Raw genomic sequence first — 6,000 nt, 5'->3', positions numbered from 1 at the left:
TAAACACCATGGGACCATGCAGCCATCATACCGCTCTGAAAAGATAATTTTTCTGTCTCCTAGAGATTAACGTACTTTGGTGCGAAAAGTGCAAATCAATCCCAGAACAACAGCAAAGGACCTTGTGAAGATGCTGGAGGAAACTGGTACAAAAGTATCTATATCCACAGAAAAACAAGTCCTATATCGACAAAACCTGAAAGGCAGCCCAGCAAGGAAGAAGCCACTGCTCCAAAACTGCCATAAAAAGCATTTATCTTTTTGGAGAAATGTTCTCTGGTCTGATGAAACAAAAATAGAACTGTTTGGACATACTGTTTGGAGGAATAAGGGGGAGGCTTGCAAGCCAAAGAACACTATCCCAACCTTGAAGCACGGGGGTGACAGCATCATGTTGTGGGAGTGCTTTGCAATAGGAGGGACTGGTGCACTTCACAAAATGGATGGCATCATGAGTCAGGAAAATTATGTGGATATATTGAAGCAACATCTCAAGACATCAGTCAGGAAGTGAAAGCTTGGTCGCAAATGGGTCTTATAAATGGACAATGACCCCAAGCATACTTCCAAAGTTGTGGAAAAACGGCTTAAGGACAACAAAGTCAAGGTATTGGAGTGGCCATCACAAAGCTCTGACCTCAGTCCTATAGAAAATTTGTGGGCAGAACTGAAAAAGCGTGTGCGAGGAAGGAGGCCTACAAACCTGACTCAGTTAATATCAAATCAAATTTTATTTGTCACATACACATGGTTAGCAGATGTTAATGCTAACCAGCTCTGTTGGGAGGAATGGGCCAACATTCACCCAACTTATTGTGGGAAGCTTGTGGAAGGCTACCTGAAACGTTTGACCCAAGTTAAACAATTTAAAGGCAATGCTACCAAATACTAATTGAGTGTATGTAAACTTCTGACCCACTGGGAATGTGATGACAAAAATAAAGCTGAACTAAAACATTCTCTACTATTATTCTGACATTTCAACTTCTTAAAATAAAGTGGTGATCTAACCTAAAACAGGGATTTTTTACTGGGATTAAATGTCAGGAATTGTGAAAAACTGAGTTTAAATGTATTTGGCTAAGGTGTATGTAAACTTCCAACTTCAACTGTACACTGCATTCATAATGTGACAGCAGTACATTACATGTTGACCAATGTCCACAGTCAGCCCGATTCAGATATCTTTTCCACTAATTGGTCTTTTGACTAATCCCATCAGATCTTTTCACATCAGCTCTTTTTTTTAGAGTTGTTATGATTTGTCAAAAGACCAATTAGTGAAAAAGAATTGGCTGCTTGTGCAGCCCACGAGACAACGCTTCGACCCCACAGTGGAAACATTCTTTTAGAAGTACAGCTCCTAGTTTTTCTGTGATGTAACTGTTATTAGACCATGAATTATATCACTAAAGAGAATATCCATTGCGATTGCTCATTCGTTTAGCCATTAAAACCAAGCTTTGTCTGTTGTATCTCAATCACCACTTCCACAGTCGTCTGGGCTAGGGTTAAAGGTCAGGTGTACACTTTTCTATGAGAGGAATTCTCTTACCGGAGACCACGCCAACAGTAGAGCACAGTACAGCGTGCAGGCAGATGGTTGGGGATGAAAGCAGCAGGGCTACAATGAAGATACCTCCGTTCCAGGTGCAGTCACAGCCATACACTTGACCCATGCCAACTGGCACTGCCACCAAGAGCTGCACCAGGACGTAGTCACCAACAAGCAGGCTTTCACTGATCGTGTGTAAGATCTATTTTCCTTCATCCCAATGGGTAAAAGTTAAGATTGGGAGTAGGATAATCTGATCCTAAATCTGTGGTTAATGTTAACTGTTAACTGGGGCGGCAGGGTAGCCTAGTGGTTAGAGCGTTGGACTAGTAACCAGAAGGTTGCAAGTTCAAAACCCCCGAGCTGACAAGGTACAAATCTGTTGTTCTGCCCCTTAACAGGCAGTTAACCCACTGTTCCTAGGCCGTCATTGAAAATAAGAATTTGTTCTTAACTGACTTGCCAGGTAAAATAAAAAAATAACTTCTACCTCATGGTCATCCGTAGCCCGGATGGCAGATCTACTTCAACTCAAGTCAATCTGTGGTGAGTTGGTTGTCATATGGCCCCATATAAAACATAACCAGGTCTGGCTACCAGGCTAGGTCATCATCACTAGCTATCATAAACCTACATCCATTCAATAATCTTATTATAAGTCTATTTTCCTGCTCTTGGAATGTTCAGTGAAACCGTTTCACAGAAAATCCTTTCTTTGGACTATATCTGTAAGGATTATGTTTGACCTGTTTATGTTCCTTAGTTGTTTTAAGTGTGAGAATCATCTAGAATATGTTGGAGAGGTTAAGAAACTTAGATGGTGCCGTCTTACCTGAGGTATGATTGGTTCTGCCAAGGTGGTGTTGAGATGAAGGGAGGATTTTGTGTTTAGGCTGTACTGTGTTGTTGGTTGATTTTTGTGAGAAACCATTTTTTGACCATGCTGTCTTGAAGACATTTTTGGGGTGTGGTTTATTTGTTCTCAACGGTATGTGTTGAGTTTGACCATCAGTGAGTTAATTAATGTGTGACATTATTTAAGATTAAAGATGTTAATTATATAAAGTCACTGCAATAATGTCCTTTTGTTTTCAGTTTGGTTGTTTGGAGAGGCTTTGCTGGTTTATGGTCCAGGCAGTTTATTGGCAGCGCCCACCTATAAGGTGACCGTCATTTGTGTTTCTAAGTCATTTGCACTTCTAAAATATCTATTGTTTAAAAGGGCCAAACAGGCAGGATATAACCCCACCTTGCCAAATCACAGCCCCCACACCACTAGAGGGATATCTTCAACCACCAACCTACTACCCTGAGACAAAGCCGAGTATAGCCCACGAAGATCTCCCCCATGGCACAAACAGGAGGGGGGCGCCAACCTGGACAGGAAGATCACGTCAGTGTTTCAACCCACTCAAGTGACCCCTCCTAGGGATGGCATGGAATAGCACCAGTAAGCCAGTGACTCAGCCCCCGTAATAGGGTCAGAGGCAGAGAATCCCAGTGGAGAGAGAGGAACCGGCCAGGCAGAGACAGCAAGGGAGGTTCGTCGCTCCAGTGCCTTTCCATTCAACTTCACACCCCTGGGTCAGACTACACTCAATCATAGGACTTACTGAAGAGATGAGCATTCAATAAAGACTTAAAGGGCGAGACCGAGTCTGGGTCTCTCACATGGATAGGCAGACCATTCCATAAAATTGGAGCTTTATAGGAGAAAGCCCTGTCTCCAGCTGTTTGCTTAGAAATTCTAGGGACAGTAAGGAGGCCTGCCTCTGTGACCGTAGCGTACATGTAGGTATGTACGGCAGGACCAAATCGAAAAGATAGGTAGAAGCAAGCCCATGCAATGCTTTGTAGGTTAGCAGTAAATCCCATCTGGACAATCAATCAAATTTCAATCAAATGCATCTATAAAGCCATTCTTACATCAGCTGATGTCACAAAGTGCTGTACAAAACTCCCCAGAAAGGCCAGAACCTAGGAAGAAACCTAGAGAGGAACCAGGCTATGAGGGGTGGCCAGTCCTCTTCGGGCTTGGAGATTATAACAGAACATGGCCAAGACGTTCAAATGTTCATAGATGACCAGCAGGATCAAATAATAATAATCACAGTGGTTGCAAGAGGGTGCAACAGGTCAGCGTCACAGGAGTAAATGTAAGTTGGCTTTTCATAGCCGATCATTCAGAGTATCTCTACCGCTCCTGCTATCTCTAGAGAGTTGAAAACAGCAGGTCTGGGACAGGCAGCACGTCCGGTGAACAGGTCAGGGTTCCATAGCCGCAGGCAGAACAGTTGAAACGGGATCAGCAGCACAACCATGTGGACTGGTGGACAGCAAGGAGTCATCAGGCCAGGTAGTCCTGAGGCATGGTCCTAGGGCTCAGGTGGTTCTCAGAGAGAGAGAGAAAGAAAGAGAAAAAGAGAGAGAATTAGAGAGAGCATACTTAAATTCACACAGGACACCGGATAGACATGAGAAATACTCCAGATATAACAGACTGACCCTAGCCCCCCGACACAAACTATTGCAGCATAAATACTGGAGAATGAGACAGGAAGGGTTGGGAGACACCGTGGCCGAATACCTATGTAAGAATGCTGTTTATTGACTATAGCTCAGCATTCAACACCATAGTACCCTCCAAGCTCATCATTAAGCTTGAGGCCCTGGGTCGGAACCCTACCCTGTGCAACTGGGTTCTGAACTTCCTGACAGGCTGCCCCCAGGTGGTGAAGGTAGGGAAAAACACCTCCACTTCGCTGATACTCAACACTGGGGCCGCACAAGGATGCGTGCTCAGCCCCCTCCTGTACTCCCTGTTCACCCATGACTGCGTGGCCTCGCACGCCTCCAACTCAATCATCAAGTTTGCAGACGACACAACAGTATTAGGCATGATTACCAACAATGACGAGACAGCCTACAGGGAGGAGGTGAGGTCCCTGGATGTGTGGTGCCGGAAAAATATTCCTCACCCAACGTCAACAAAACAAAGGAGTTGATCGTGGACTTCAGGAAACAGCAGAGGGAGCACCCAAAAACACTACAGGGAATTCTATAGTATACTACATTAATTTCCGCAAAAACACCACCGTTTAAATCAAATCAAATTGTATTTGTCACATGCGCCGAATACAACAGGTGTAGGTAGACCTTACAGTGAAATGCTTACTTACAAGCCCTTAACCAACAATGCAGTTTTAAGAAAATACCTAAAATAATACAAATAAATAAGACATAAGAAAAAGATAAGAAAAACAAATTAAAGAGCAGCAGTAAATAACAATAACGAGGCTATGTACAGGGGATACCGGTTCAGAGTCAATGTGTCAGTGTGTGGGGGCACCGGTGTCAATGTAGTTGAGGTAATTATGTACATAGTTGAGGTAATTATGTGGCAGGAAGCTTGATCAAGACAAAGGAGATGACTATGGACTACAGGAAAAGGAGGACCGAGCACACTCCCATTCTCATCTACGGGGCTATAGTGGAGCAGGTTGAGAGTTCCTTGGTGTCCACATCACCAATAAACTATCCATGGTCCAAACACACCAAGACAGTTGTGAAGAGGGCACGACAAAACTTATTCCCCCGCAGGAGACTGAAAAGATTTGGCATGGGTCCTCAGATCCTCAAAAAGTTCTACAGCTGCACCATCGAGAACATCCTGACTGGTTGCATCACTGCCTGGTATGGCAACTGCTCGGCCTCTGAACGCAAGGCACTACAGATGGTAGTGCGTACGGCTCAGTACATCACTGGGGCCAAGTTTCCTGCCATCCAGGACCTCAATACCAGGCGGTATCAGAGGAAGGCCTGATAAATTGTCAAAGTCTCCAGTCACCCTAGTCATAGACTGTTCTCTCTGCTACTGCACAGCAAGCGGTACCAGAGCTCCAAGTCTAGGTCCAAGAGGCTTCTCTATTTATTATCTATGCATAGTCACTTTAACCCTACCTACATGTACATATTACGTCAATTACCTCGACTAACCGGTGCCCCCACACATTGACTCTGTACCCCTGTATATAGCCCTGCTATTGTTATTTTACTGCTGCTCTTTAATTATTTGTTACTTTTACTTGTTATTTTTTACTTATCTATTTTTTTACTTAAGACTTATTTGTTGGTTAACGGCTTGTAAGTCAGCATTTCACTGTAATTTCACTGTTGTATTCGGCGCATGTGACAAACATTTGATTTAAGTTTATTTCACATTTTCTTACGTTACAGCTTTATTCTAAAATGCATTCAATAAAAAATGTTCCTCATCAATCTACGAACAATGACCAATAACGACAAAGTGAAAAAAATAATTGTTGACGTTTTTGCAAATGTCTTAAAAATAAAAACAGAACTTATTTATAGAAATATTCAGACCCTTTGCTATGAGACTCAAAATTGAGCTCAGGTGCATTCTTTTTCCATTGATCATCCATGAT

The sequence above is a fragment of the Oncorhynchus clarkii genome, chromosome 29, assembly GCF_045791955.1.
Source record: "Oncorhynchus clarkii lewisi isolate Uvic-CL-2024 chromosome 29, UVic_Ocla_1.0, whole genome shotgun sequence".
Taxonomy (NCBI): domain Eukaryota; kingdom Metazoa; phylum Chordata; class Actinopteri; order Salmoniformes; family Salmonidae; genus Oncorhynchus; species Oncorhynchus clarkii.
This window is presented reverse-complemented; position numbering follows the sequence as displayed.